This window comes from Nycticebus coucang, chromosome 19, assembly GCF_027406575.1.
Source record: "Nycticebus coucang isolate mNycCou1 chromosome 19, mNycCou1.pri, whole genome shotgun sequence".
In the NCBI taxonomy this organism is placed as follows: Eukaryota; Metazoa; Chordata; class Mammalia; order Primates; family Lorisidae; genus Nycticebus; species Nycticebus coucang.
Genome location: NC_069798.1, coordinates 12,918,959 through 12,934,006, shown reverse-complemented (window position 1 = coordinate 12,934,006; position 15,048 = coordinate 12,918,959). Strand labels below are relative to the sequence as shown.

At 40.2% G+C, this 15,048-nt stretch overlaps 1 protein-coding gene and 2 pseudogenes across 2 annotated transcripts in view; all 3 read right to left on the bottom strand.

Annotated features, from left to right (window-relative positions):
* Positions 1 to 15,048, bottom strand: part of GREB1L (GREB1 like retinoic acid receptor coactivator) — a 308,414-nt gene that overhangs the window by 259,016 nt on the left and 34,350 nt on the right. The gene's annotated exons all lie outside the window — the stretch shown is intronic.
* On the bottom strand, positions 509 to 1,471 carry LOC128571673 (glyceraldehyde-3-phosphate dehydrogenase-like; annotated as a pseudogene).
* On the bottom strand, positions 6,277 to 7,427 carry LOC128571753 (charged multivesicular body protein 3-like; annotated as a pseudogene).

The following is a 15,048-nucleotide window of genomic DNA, read 5'->3' as shown; positions in this document are numbered from 1 at the left end:
ACTAGGCCACTATAAAAATTATAATCACAATTATTTAGTAACATTACAAAAATATTCATGAGAGAAATACTAACGTTAAAAGAATACAAAATTGCATATATAATTACAATTACGAAACAAACATTTCTGCAAAACACTGTATGAAAGTCGTAGAATTATAGATGCTCTTTTCCTTCATTTCCCAAACTCTCCAAAATGTTATATTTTCTTTAAACAGGGAAGGAGCTTGAAGTAACAAGGAAAATTACATTTTTAGGATGACTTTAATATAAATGCTGAATTTGGGATATCTTTTTTTTTTTTGGCTGAATACAGGGAACTTTATTGATGTTACATGAGAACATGGGGCTCCCTAGGCCTCTCCCATTCTTTAGGGGGTCTGATGTGGAAACTGTGTGGAGGGGAGATTCTTAGTGAGGTGGGGGACTGAGTAGGCAGGGGCACCCCAACAGCTGAGGGCCTCTGTCTTCCTCTCATGCTCTGGCTGGGGGTGGTGGTATGGGGGCTCTTACTCCGTGGAGGCCATATTGGCCGTTAGGTCACCCCCTGTTGCTGCAGCCAAATTCATTGCCGTACCAGGCAATGAGTTTGACAAAGTTGTCATTGAGGGCAATGCCAGCCCTAGTATCAAAGGTGGAAGAATGGGTGTCACTGCTAAAATCAAAGGAGAGGACCTGGTGCTTGTTGTAGCCCAGGATGCCCTTGAGGGGGTCCTCTGATGCCTGCTTCACCACCTTCTTGATGTCATCGTATTTGGCAGCCTTCTCCAGATGGCAGGTGAGATCCGTGACCGACACATTGGCAGCAGGGACACAGAAGGCCATGCCAGTGGCTGATCTAGTCCAGACAGGAATGATGTTCTGGAGAGCCCCATGGCCATCACGCCACAACTTCCCAGAGGGGCCATCCACAGTCTTCTGGATGACAGTGATGGCATGGACTGTGGTCCTGAGTCCCTCCATGATGCCGATGTTGTCATGGATGACATTGGCCAAGGGGGCTAAGCAGTTGGTGGTACAGGAGGCAGTGCTGACAATGCCGAGGCTGTTTTCGTACTTCTCGTGGTTCACACCCATCACAAACAAGGGGGCATTAGCAGAAGGTGCAGAGAGGATGACCCTTTTGGCACCCCACTGTAGGTGAGCTCTAGCCTTCTCCATGGTGGTGAAGATGCCAGTGGACTCCACAATGTAGTCAGCACCTGCCTCGCCCCATTTGATTTTGGTGAGATCTCACTCCTGGAAGATGGCTATGGGATTTCCATTGATGACAAACTTCCTGTTCTCAGCCTTGACTGTGCCATGGAATTTGCCATGGGTGGAATCATTCTGGAACATGTAGATCCTGTAGTTGAGGTCAATGAAGGGGTCACTGATGGCGACATATCCACTATGCCAGAGTTAAAAGCAGGCCTGGTGACCAGGCACCCAATATGGCCAAAGCCATTTATTATGACCTTCACTTTCACCATGGTGCCTCGGGGATGCTGCTGGTGCTGCACAAGAAGAAGCGGCTGTCGGACAAACGGGAGGACCAGAGTGCCTGAATGGATGATTTTTACTCTATGGATGATTTAAACTTCGAAGGCTTACTTTTATAATAAAATATTTGTCGGGAAAATTAGAGAAACATGGTGTTAGCTGTAGATAACATTACTTTAAAGAAAATGTGTGCACATGTACAGGAACTGTAACCGTTGTAATAGAACAATAGAAATAATGTTCTATTATGTTTAGAATAGAACATAAGAATGAACTATTCTTATGTTCATTATCAAATTACTAAGTCTTAAGTTGGTTTTTTAAAATGAAAACATAATTATTGACATAAAGACAATTTGAATTTTAAAAACAGATAATCAGTTGGTTTCTGCAGAGTTTACCATGCATATGTTTTCCTTATGACGTCTGATTGCCACTTCATTCATTCAAATCTGGGTTCTGAAAACCATTATGTGACTGGTGTTTCCTTTGCTGTGTATGTTTTAGTTGGTATTATGAATTGCTTGAGAATTAGTATTTTCATCTTAATGTTCTAAGAACATTTGATACCAGAACATTTTACACTGAGTGTTCTCTGAACCACCAAGTACTAAAAATTCAGGTACTAAGCAAAAGTGCAATAAGTGCTAGGTGTAAAATTTCCAATGTTTACTACGAAGCTCCATGTTGTGAGGAGGATACCATTGTAGCCTTCAGATCTTACATTCTACAATCCTAATGGCTTCAACTCCAAACAAAAGGTTGTCTGTCGAAGCTATGTTGACTTCAAAAGGCCTCATAAGATTTTGCTGTGTTTCGTTTACAGGCCCTAGTTTAAGGAGAATATTTTTGGCACTTTACCATTCAGCTGATTTCCCAGACTCAGTTCATTCCAGAGGACAGTCTATTGATGGATTATTCTTTATTTCTGTTGGGAACTCTTGAATCCAAAGTAAGTTTCAACGTTTCTTGCTGTCACTGATTATTATTAGTATTACTATTATTACTAATATTATTTTGCTTTCACTCTTCTTCCTTACTTCAGTTCTCTCATTCATTCATTCATTCATTTGGTTTTAGTGCTGGGGTCTTGCTCTGTCACCCAGACTGGAGTGCAATGGTAATATCTCACGGCAGCCTTGAACTCCTAGGCTCAAGCTATGCTTCCCACTCAGCCTCCTGAGTGACTGGGTCTACAGGTGCTCGCCACCATGCCTGGCTAATTTTTTTTTTTTTTTTTTAGAGAGTGGTCTCCCTATGTTGCCCAGGCTGCTCTCCAACTCCTTGCCTCAAGTGATCCTCCCACCACGCCCTCCCAAAGTACCTAGAGTACAGGTATGAGCTACTGTGCCCAGCCCTCTCAGACATTTATTGAACACATTCAACGTACCAGATACATTGATGAAATTACAGATTGATGAAATACATCAATGAGACATGTGGTCTCTGCTCTCAAGATGCTCAAAATGGAATTGGGCTGACAGACAAGTCACAAAGCATTATAGTCTAGTGGTTAATGCAATGTGACATGGTACACTGGCACAGTATGGATGGCGTGACAGGGGTGACAAGTTAAATTTTGGCTATGTTCAGTTTGAGATGACATTAGGACATCTAGACATGGGGCTTTCCTAGTAGGCACTTGATGGACTCTTCAAAAAGGTCTAGGATGGGAACAGATGTGTGAGTCATTAGTACACAGGTCATGAGATTGCCTAGGAAAAGAAAATTAAGAGACAGAAAAAAGGACTAAGAAGAGAATTCTACTTAAGAAGTGGGAAAATGTGCAACAATATGTAAAGCACTTGAGAAAATATAAAAGAGGAAAACCAGAACAGAACAGCAGCCATAAAGAAAATGAATCAAGTTTTAAGAATGAAGCAATAGTCTACTGTATCACAAGCCCAAGTGAGTCCATGAAGACAGGGACAGAGGGCACACTTAGCATGGCAAAGTGGCCAGGACACCTGCCCAAGCCTCACAGGAAACTGAATCTTACGGTCCCATGTGAGGTGCTGGTGACAAGGGCAGAAGGCTGAGATCCAAAAGCTGGGCTGTGAAGGTAAGGGCAGGTGTGCAGGACAGTTGGTGAGGAGAGAAGGGACCGAAGAAATATCAAAGGAGCTTCCTTTCTTCCTTTACTTTCTTTCCTTCTGTATCCCCACCCCATGTCTCTCCTTCTCTTTCTCTCTCCCTTCCTTTTCTTCTTTTCTTTTCTTTTTTTTATTGCTGGGAATTCATTGAGGGTACAATAAACCAGATTACACTGATTGCATTTGTTAGGCAAAGTCCCTCTTGCAATCATGTCTTGCCCCAAAAGCCTTCCTTCCTTTTCTATAGGAAGACTAGAGATGAACTAGTTTATAAGGTATAGATGAGAAAACATTTTAGAAGCAAAATGTTGATAATAAAGCAGGAAGAAGGTATCACAAATGGATTCCACACTCCGAAGAATGAGAAGAGGCTAGGATCCAATGCTCACTGCATGAAGCTCCCATTTTCTCTCGGAAGTAGAAGGCAAGTTCACTTTCAGAAAGTTGGAAACAGGTTGTAGAACAGGAGTGCTGAAGTGAGAGAATAAAGGGAAGGATGGCCAGCCTTGGAGGTGATGGGAGAGAAGCTGAATTGGGATGATGTAAGCTTTTGGCACAGGATTTCCAGACCAGGTTAGCAACCATGGATGTTGTTCATTGATTGCCTTGTTTGTGTAAATTTCTCCAGTAAGTCAACAAGCTAGGTGTGACAGCAGAGAAGGGTAGATGGTTGGAGGTATTGATGAAAGTCAAAGAATGTATCTTGAAAACACTGAGGACTCCAGAGTTTGTTTACCAAGGAAGAGGTAGTGCCATAGAAAAAGGTTAAGTGCAGAAAGACAGGTTAGTAGGAGGACTGACCCCATGGGAGTAAAAATCTAAAAAACAACAAGTACCAACAGGTACCGACCAGCATTCATATGTAATAACTCAACCCAAGATGAGTTCAAGATAAAACAAGATGAAGGAGAGGAAGGAACCTCCAAAGCCCAAGTGGTCCATTCTCCTGCAGCTAAACAGGATGACTGCAAAGCATTCCAAAGAGAAGAGACTCTCTGTTGTTTTTCAAGACCACCCAAAGTGGATATTCCTTTGTAGCAGAGGTCAAGAAAGTTTTCCTGCAAAGGGCCAGGTATGAAACACTGCTGGCCACATTCAACTCTGCCATCGTAGCTCAAAAGTAGCCACAGACAAAATGCACATGAATAAGTATGAACGTGCTATAAAACCTTGTTTTTGAAGCAATATAGAGGAGTATATTTGATCCAAGATGATTCTGTTGACCTCTTCCCCAGACCATTTTGAGGTATTTGTTCTTTTTAAATGAGCATGCTTTATTCACAGAGAATATTAACACTTAGTAATACACACTGCGAAGACATTTTACTTTTTGTTTATATTTTTATTTTGAATATTTGGGGGAATTATAAGTTCCAATAAACATCTGTGTGTGCAGTCAAAACTGTCAATCTTTTCCCCGTTTTGAACTTCATAATCATGCTTAGAATGGTTTTCCCTACACCAATATTATACAAATATTCTCCTACCACTGTTGCTTATGTGTGATAGATAAAAAGAGAGACTCTGGAGCCAGACCAGCAATATTTATAGTGACTGTAGCACTATTCATCCTCTCTCTAAGCCTGCTGCCTTAACTATAAAATGGGAGAAAACCCCCAATTTATGTGGTTGCTACAAGGAATAAATAAGTAAAATATGGACAACATAATACAAAGTGTTTAAATCCAGGCTTGACACATAGTACATGTTAAATAAATGTTAGTTATGATTCCTTTGGTGACTGTAATTCACATAGAAATGATTCTGATCTAAAAAGTGAGGGTGAAATCAAACTCAATTTCTCCCCTTATTTAAATTTATGTCCAACCGTATTTCTCTCAATCTAGTTTGCTTTTCCTTCCTTTCCTTTATGAAATATAACCAACCAACATTTTCACTTTTTTCACTATTGCTGTGTGATTTATTTGTTTGTTTGTTAATTAATTAATTAATTATTTATTTTGAGAAAGATCTTGCTCTGTCGTCTAAGCCAGAGTACAATGGCATTATCATACCTCACTACAATCTCAAACACCTGGGACTATAGGTGCTCACCACTGTGCCTGGCTAATATTTTTATTTTTAGTAGAAATGGGGTCTTGCTTTTGCTCAGGCTGGTCTTAAACTCCTGACTTCAGGCTATCCACCTGTCTCAGCCTCCCAGGGTGCTAGGAGTATAATTCTGAGACACTGCACCTGGCCAGTTTTTTAAAGTTAAAAATAAAAATTGTATTAATGGCTCAGTGCCTGTAGCTCAGCGGCTAGGGCACTAGCCACATACAGCAGGGCTGGTGGGTTCAAACCTGGCCTGGGCCTGCCAAACAACAATGACAACTACAACAAGAAAATAGCTGGGCATTGTGGAGGGCACCTGTAGTTCCAGCTACTTGGGAGGCTGAGGCAAGAGAACGGCCTAAGCCCAAGAGTTTGAGGTTGCTGTGAGCTGTGATGCCACAGCACTCTACTGAGGGTGACATGGTGAGACTCTATTTCAAAAATCAATAAATAAAAATTATATTTATTATATTTTCATACTTGGTATTTGTTATGGTCTGAATATCTGTCACCTCAAAATTCATATGTTGAAATCCTAACCCCCAAAGTAATGGTTTTAGGAACAGGGCCTTTTAGAGGTAATTAGGTCACGAGGGTGGAGCCTTCATGAATGAAATCAGTGCTCTTTTTTTGGGGGGGGGTGGGGGCAAGTGTTAAAGCAGAAATTTATTAAAATCCATTTATATAGTGTTTTACAGACAAAAAAAATGTAAAGTCCTCAACATTCAGGCAATCGTCTCTTTCCAGAAGTGCTTCATGAAACGGTGGATTTCTTTACCCTCCCCCCATTAAGATACTTCTGTTTATGCTCCTGAAAATGATCCATTTAATTACACCACCTTCTAAGGAAGAATCCCTTTGAGGTCCCAAAACTTCTGCAGATAATGAAGAGATACTAGTAGAGAACCTTCTCCAAAATGCAATGCCTCATGACAGAGCTGTAGTGCAAGAGGTACATGATGGTGACTCTTCAGAGGAGTGTGTGCACACCTACCATGTGAGCCACGAGGAAAGCTCAAGGGCCCAGCTGGCCCCCTAGCTGTGGAGTGTGGCCAGCCGGGACTGCATGGCCTCCAGAGCCTCTTCTTCCTCCTCATCCTCTGAGGCGGCCATTGCTCCTACAGGTACAGTCTCTGGAAGGGCATCAGTCACTTTACTGGGTGCCTTGCCCAATGCCCCTGCTGTAATTTCAAACAGAATTTTGTCAATTTCCATCTCTGCTGCTTCCTCCATTTCTTCCTGATTATCCATGCTTTCGAAAGTGTCCTCTAACATCTCCTCTATGATCCCAGCCTTCATCATCTCTTTAGATAGTTCCCGCATGGTGGCCTGGATTTCTGGGATCTTCACAAGACTTTGCACAGCCTTCATCACTTCTGTGCTCTTCTGCAGGGAGCCAGCCACTCGCAGAACCGCAAGTTGATTCTTCATACCCATAAGCACCGAGTTCATGTGCGCTTTGGATGCATAGAGTTTGCTCACAGCCTTCCTTGACCTGATCATCTCCTTGGCCAAAACTACACAGACATCCTTCTGGCCCTTCTTGGCAGCATCTTTCACAGATCATTTCACTTTTTCTTCTTCTCTTTGGATATCTCTTATTTGCCTGTCAACAACTCTCATTTCCTTTCGTATCTTCAATGACCATTCATTGACCAGCTCTTTGGGAGGCTTCTCCTGGGTTTTTCCAAACAGCCCCATGATGAACTAAACTCGTCTTGCCCCTTCCAGCTTTCCGTTCCCTGCGCCAAGACAGGTCATGGCAGCCACCTGGGCGGGGCTGCGAAATCAGTGCTCTTATAAAAGAGACGCCAGAGAGCTCCCTTGCCCTTCTGCCATGTGAGAACACAGACAGAAAGCACAGTCTAGGAACCAGGAAACAGGCCCTCACCTGACACTGAATCTGCCAACTCCTCAATCTTGGACTTCCAAGCCTCCAGAAGTATGAGAAAGAAATGTTTGTTGTTTATAAGCCATTCAATTCATAGTATTTTTTTATAGCAACCCAAACACAGTATTTATATATCTTATTCCCAAATGTTCTGTGATAGCTAAAAACTTTATTATACGTTGTCATCTAAAACAATTAAGTTGCTAGGCGCGGTGGCTCATGCCTGTAATGCTAGCACTCTGGGAGGCGTGAGGTGGTGGATTGCCTGAGCTCAAGACTTTGTGAGACCAGCCTGAGCCACAGCGAGACCCCATCTCTAAAAGTAGCTGGGTGTTGTAGTGGACACCTGTAGTCCCAGTTACTAGGGAGGCTGAGACAAGAGAATCTCTTAAGCCCAAGAATAGGAGGTTGCTGAGAGCTATGAAGCCATGGCACTCTACCAAGGGCAACAAAGTAATAAATAAATAAATAAGTTCTTTTTTCTTTATTTAAATCACATGAACTAATGCATTAAAGCCAAGGTCCAAGGCCTTAACATGGCCTAGGAGGCCCATGAGATCTGGCCAGTGCCTGCCGCTCACCTCTCCTGAGCTTTCTTAGTTCCTCCTATCTATAAAGCACTTTCCCTCAGCACCTCCAGATATTCTGAAGAGCTCTTTCCTCAACACTGTCTGGCTTTGTCTCATTCTTCTTTTTCATCTCAATGCAGACAGTACCTCTTCAAAAACTTCCTTAAATCTCCCAGATAAATTATGTACTCCTGGTTACTCTTTCCCTTTCTAGCCCTCCTTCCAATTATGAAATCATCTAGTTACATAATCATAAACTAGTGTGTTTATTAGTGTCTTCTATTTGAGAAAGAACTCATTAAATACTGGTTGACTTAATGAATAGAAAATTAAAAGAGTTAGTATTACTAATAAAAATCTCACTAACTTATTCACCACAGAAGTGAAATCTGAACTCAAACTGAACTGCAGGCTTAATCTACTTAAGAAAAAATTTCAAGATCTTCACCTCATAATTACATGAATACGACTATAATATTAGTAGATGCTATCACATATTATTACATTTTGATTATTTGTGAGCAGCTAATTCAAATTATGATTTATGCTATAAAGAATTTAAATAAAAATTCTATAAATTGAAATTCTCATGAATTTAAAACTAGCCTTTTCTACTTTTAGTTTGAATTGAAGTTTTATCATTGTCAATACATTCATTCACACATTTTTTTTATTGTTAAATCATAGCTGTGTACATTAGTGCAATCAAGGAGTACAATGTGCTGGTTTCATATACAATCTGAAACATTCCCATCAAACAGTTCAACGCAGCCTTCATGGTATTTTCTTAGTCACTGTATGTAGGCATTTGTATTCTGCCTTTAGTAAGTTTTGCCTGTACCCATTCCAAGATGCACCGTAGGTGTGGCCCCACCCATCACCCTCCCTTCACCCTAACCTCCCCCCTCCCTTCCCCTTCCTTGGCCCCTTCCCTATAGTCTTGTGCCATAGTTGGGCTGTAGCCTTCATGTGAAAGCCACAATTTAGCTTCATAGTAGGGCTGAGTACATTGGATACTTTTTCTTCCATTCCTGAGATACTTTGCTAAGAAGAATATGTTCCAGCTCCATCCATGTAAACATGAAAGAGGTAAAGTCTCCATCTTTCTTTAAGGCTGCATGGTATTCCATGGTATACATGTACCACAATTTGCTAGTCCATTCGTGGGTTGATGGGCACTTGGGCTTCTTCCATGACTTAGCAATTATGAATTGGGCTGCAATAAACATTCTGGTACAGATGTCTTTGTTATATTGTGATTTTTGGTCTTCTGGGTATAAACCTAGTGAAGGAATTATAGGATTGAAAGGCAGGTCTATTTTAGGTCTCCAAACATCCTTCCAGAAGGAACGTACTAATGTGCATTCCCACCAGCAGTGTAGAAGTGTGCCCTTTTCTCCACATCCACGCCAACATCTCTGGTTTTGGGATTTTGTTATGTGGGCTACTCTTACTGGGGTTAGGTGATATCTCAAAGTAGTTTTGATTTGCATTTCTCTGATGATTAAGGATGATGAGCTTTTTTCATGTGTTTGTAGATCGTGCCTCTGTCTTCTTTAGAGAAGTTTCTCTTCAAGTCCCTTGCCCACCCTGAGATGGGATCACGTGTTCTTTTCTTGCTAATACTTTTGAGTTCTCTGTGGATTCTGGTTATTAGACCTTTATCGGAGGTATAACCTGCACATATTTTCTCCCATTCTGAGGGCTGTCTGCTTGCTTTACTTACTATGTTCTTGGCTGTGCAGAAGCTTTTTAGTTTGATCAGGTCCCAGTAGTGTATTTTTGATACTGCTTCAATTGCCTGGGAAGTCCTCCTAAAATATTCACCCAGGCCAATTCCTTCAAGAGTTTTCCCTGCACTTTCTTCAAGTATTTTAATAGTTTCATGTCTCAACTTTAAATCTTTTATCCAGTGAGAGTCTATCTTAGTTAATGGTGAAAGGTGTGGGTCCAGTTTCAATCTTCTACAGGTTGCCAGCCAGTTCACCCAGCACCACTTGTTAAATAGGGAATCTTTTCCCCACTGAATGTTTTTAATTGGCTTGTCAAAGATCAAATGACCGTAAGTAGCTGGATTCATCTCTTGGTTCTCTATTCTGTTCCAGACATCTACTTCTCTGTTTTTGTGCCAATACCATGCTGTTTTGATCACTATCGATTTATAGTACAGTCTCAGGTCTGGTAGCATGATTCCTCCTGGTGTGTTTTTATTTCTGAGTAATGTTTTGGCTATTCGAGGTTTTTTCTGATTCCATATAAAACGAAGCATTATTTTTTCAAGATCTTTAAAATATGACAATGGAGCTTTAATAGAAATTGCATTAAAATTATATATTGCTTTGGGTAGTATAGACATTTTAACAATGTTCATTCTTCCCAGCCATGAGCAGGGTATGTTTTTCCATTTGTTAACATCTTCAGCTATTTCTTTTCTTAAAGTGTCATAGTTCTCTTTGTAGAGATCATTCACATCCTTTGTTAGGTATACTCCCAAATATTTCATCTTCTTTGGCACTACTGTGAAAGGAATAGAGTCCTTGACTGTTTGTTCAGCTTGGTTATTGTTGGTATATATAAAGGCTACAGAATCACGGGTGTTGATTTTGTAGCCTGAGACATTGCTGTATTCCTTGATCACTTCTAAAAGTTTTGTAGTAGAATCCCTAGTGATTTCCAGATATACGATCATATCATCTGCGAAGAGTGAAAGTTTGATATCTTCTGACCCTATGTGGATACCCTTGATCACCTTTTCTTCCCTAATTGCAATGGCTAAAACTTCCATTACAATGTTAAAGAGCAATGGAGACAATGGGCAACCTTGCCTGGTTCCTCATCTAAGTGGAAATGATTTCAGTTTAACTCCATTCAATATGATATTGGCTGTGGGTTTGTTGTAGATGGCCTCTATTAGTTTAAGAAATGTCCCTTCTATACCAATTTTCTTAAGTGTTCTGATCATGAAGGGATGCTGGGTATTATCAAAAGCTTTTTATGGATCAATTGAAAGAATCATATGGTCCTTATTTTTTAGTTTGTTTATGTGCTGAATTACATTTATAGATTTACGTATATTGAACCAGCCTTGAGACCCTGGGATAAATCCCACTTGTCGTGGTGTATAATTTTTGTGATGTGTTGTTGGATTCTGTTTGTTAGGATCTTATTGAGTATTTTAGCATTCATTAGTGATATTGGTCTATAATTTTCTTTTCTTGTTGGGTTTTTCGCTGGTTTGGGGATCAAGGTGATGTTTGCTTCAGAGAATGTGTTGGGTAATATTCCTTCTTTTTCTATATTTTGGAAGAGGTTTAGTAATATAGGTACTAGTTCTTCTTTAAAGGTCTGGTAGAATTCGGATGTAAAGCTATCTGGTCCTGGGCTTTTCTTTTTAGGGAGATTTTGTATAGTTGATGCTATTTCAGAACTTGACATAGGCCTGTTCAACACTTTTCCAGTTCATTCTGGCTAAGTATTGGTAGGTGGCGTACTTCCAGGTATTGGTTGATTTCTTTCAGATTTTCATATTTCTGAGAGTAGAGTTTCTTGTAGTATTTGTTATGGATTTTTTGAATTTCTGAGGGGTCTGTTGTTATTTCATCATTACCATTTCTGATTGACGAAATTAGAGATTTTACTCTTTTTTTTCCTGGTTAGGTTGGCCAAAGGTTTATTTTATTGATCTTTTCAAAAAACCAACTTTTGGATTTATTGATCTGTTGTATAATTCTTTTGTTTTCAATTTCATTTAGTTCTGCTCTGAGTTTGGTTATTTCTTTACTTCTGCTGGGTTTGGGGTTGGAGTGTTCTTCCTTCTCCAGTTGCTTGAGATGTTCCATTAAGTTATTGACTTCCTCTCTTTCCATTTTCTTGAGGAAGGCTTGCAGTGCTATAAATTCCCTCTTAGGACTGCCTTTGCAGTATCCCAGAGGTTCTGGTAATTCGTGTCTTGACTGTTGTTTTGTTCCAAAAATTTGGTGATTTCTTTCTTAATCTCGTCAATAACCCATCTACCCTTCAGCATAAGGTTTTTTAGCTTCCATGTTTTTGTATGGGTTTGCAGGTTCCTGTTGTTATTCCATGATGGTCTGAGAACATGCAAGGAATAATTTCTATTTTTTTAAATTTGCTGAGGTTATATTTGTGGCCTAGGATGTGGTTGATTTGGAGTATGTTCCATGGGCTGATGAGAAGAATGTGTATTCAGTTTTGTTGGGATGAAGTGTTCTGTAGATGACTGTTAAGTCCAGATGTTGAATGGTTAAGTTTCAATCTAAAATTTCTTTGCTTAGCTTCTTTTTGGCGGATCTATCCAGCACTGCTAAAGGGGTGTTAAAATCTCCAACTACTATGGAACTGGAGGAAATCAAGTTGCTCATGTCTGTTAGAGTTTCTCTTATATGAGGTGCGTTCTGGTTGGGTACATAAATATAAATAATTGAAATCTCATCAAATTGAGTATTACCTTTAACAAATATGAAGTGTCCATCTTTATCCTTCCTTATTTCGGTTGGTTTAAAGCCTATTGCATCTGCAAATAGGATTGCAACACCTGCTTTTTTCTGCTTCCCATTTGCCTGGAGTATAGATGACCATCCCTTCACCTTGAGTCTATGTTTGTCTTTTAATGTAAGATGCAATTCTTGTATGCAGCAGATATCTGGCTTGAGTTTTTGTATCTAGTCCGCCAACCTGTGCCTCTTTAGAGGACAATTTAAACCATTCACATTAATTGAGAATATTGATAAGCCTTTTGAGAGGCCAGTGGACATTTTTAATCCTTTTGCGACTGTGGAAGTTGGAATTTGATCAAAATTTTCTGGGTGGGCTTACTTTTGTGGTGGAGGATTATGCTGTTCTTTATGGAGGATAGGTGTGACAATATCCTGGAGAGCTGGTTTAGTTATGGCAAATTTCTTCAACATGTGAATGTCATTGAAGTACTCAATTTCTCTGTCATAAATGAAACTCAGTTTAGCTGGGTACAGGATCCTGGGTTGAAAGTTATTTTGTTTTAGGAGATTAAAAGTCGATGACCATCCTCTTCTAGCTTGAAAGGTTTCAGCAGAGAGATCTGCAGTTATTCTAATATTCTTGCCCTTGTAGGTGATGGTTTTCTTTCATCTGGCTGCTTTCAGAATTTTCTCCTTCATATTAACTTTAGCAAAATTGATTATGATGTGTCTGGGGGATGTCTTATTTGGGTTGAGTCGTGCTGGAGTTCTGAAACTGTCTGCTATCTGAATTTCAGAATCTCTTGGCATGTCTGAAACGTTCTCCTTCATAATCTCATGGAGAAGAGATTCTGTGCCTTGTGAAGCCACTTCACCACTTTCGGGGATCCCTAAAAGACAAATATTGGTTTTCTTCAAATTATCCCAGAGCTCTCTGAGAGAGTGATCTGTTTTTGCCCTCTATTTCTCTTCCTCTCTGAGAGTTTGGGAGCATTCGAAAGCTTTGTCTTCAATGTCAGAAATCCTTTCTTCTGCTTGCTCCATTCTGTTACTGAGGGATTCTACTGTGTTTCTCAGATCTTTGAGGGCTGCAAATTCTTGTCTCAATGTGTCAAAATCTTTGGTCATTTGGTCTTTGAATTTGTTGAATTCATGAGATATCTTTTGGGTTACTGCCTGGAATTCTGATTTGATCTTATTTGCTATCCAGATTCTGAATTCGATTTCTGACATCTCAGCTATTTGTTTGTGCATGACATCTTATGCTGTGTCTGCCCCATTGATCCTTGGGGGAGTTGATCTACTCTGATTGTTCATATTGCCAGAGTTTTTCTGTTGATTTCGCCTCATGATTGTTTTTTCACTGTTGCCTCTAGCCATCCTCAGAGTTAGGGAGGTATCTCTCTGGAAACGACAGTTCTTACTCAAAATCAGCAGCAACACATGAGCCCCAAACCCAAGAATGAGGAACCTGGATCACCCACTGATCCACACATTTATTTATTTAGCCATTATACATTATTTTAGCCATTATATGTTTATTTAGCCATTAATTCAATTATGTCATTATTGATTACCTTCTCAGCTGTAAGCTCTGGTGATTGAAAGATGAATCGTACATAGTATTCATCCTCTGAGAGTTTTGAGCCAAGTGAGATGCATACTAACTAGTTATTATAGCTAAGAATCAATGTATTCTGTATTTTTAATATATCTGATAATTTCACTTGTATAAAAAGGAATATTAAATAGTAAATTCCATTTATTCATATTTTCTTGTGAAAGTCACTTTTTACATTTGTAAAGGACACCTTTATCCATTTTGTCTGACTGTCTTCAATGACAATTAGATTGTACTCAACTACAAGTGTGGCAGAGGCTGGCGAGACACTCACCAAACCTCTTCCTCTTGCTGGAGACACCACCAAACATTTTGCTTCTCACCATGAAACGTGCCTGACGTGATGGCCAAGACAGTTAAGAGTTGCTTGTCTTCTCTGTACTCTCTCTTCTTTCCTCAGCAAACCTAAAGTCCAGAATTGGAAGACAGCAGCAGAACAAGATGAAAGGACTCTGATTCCCTGAGTGACAGCAAGGAGAAGAGCCTCACCAGGTCACACCACAATGTGAGCAAGTAATTAATTAAGGCCCTAAAATTTTTAGGATGTTTGTTACAACAGTTAACTTATCCTAACAAATCATTCCATTGTGAGGTAGTATGAAGTCAATCAGAAGTTTAAAGAACACAGGCTCAATGCCCGTAGCACAGTGGTTATGGCGCCAGCCACATACACTGAGGCAGCGGGTTCAAATGCGGCCCAGGCCAGCTAAACAACAATGACAACTGCAACAAAAAACAGCCAGGCGTTGTGGTGGGCACTTGTAGTCCTAGCTACCTGGGAGGCTGAGGCAAGAGAAATCGCTTAAGCTCAAGAGTTTGAGGTTGCTGTGAGCTGTGACACCATAGCACTCTACCAAGGGCAACATAGTGAGACTCTGTCTCCA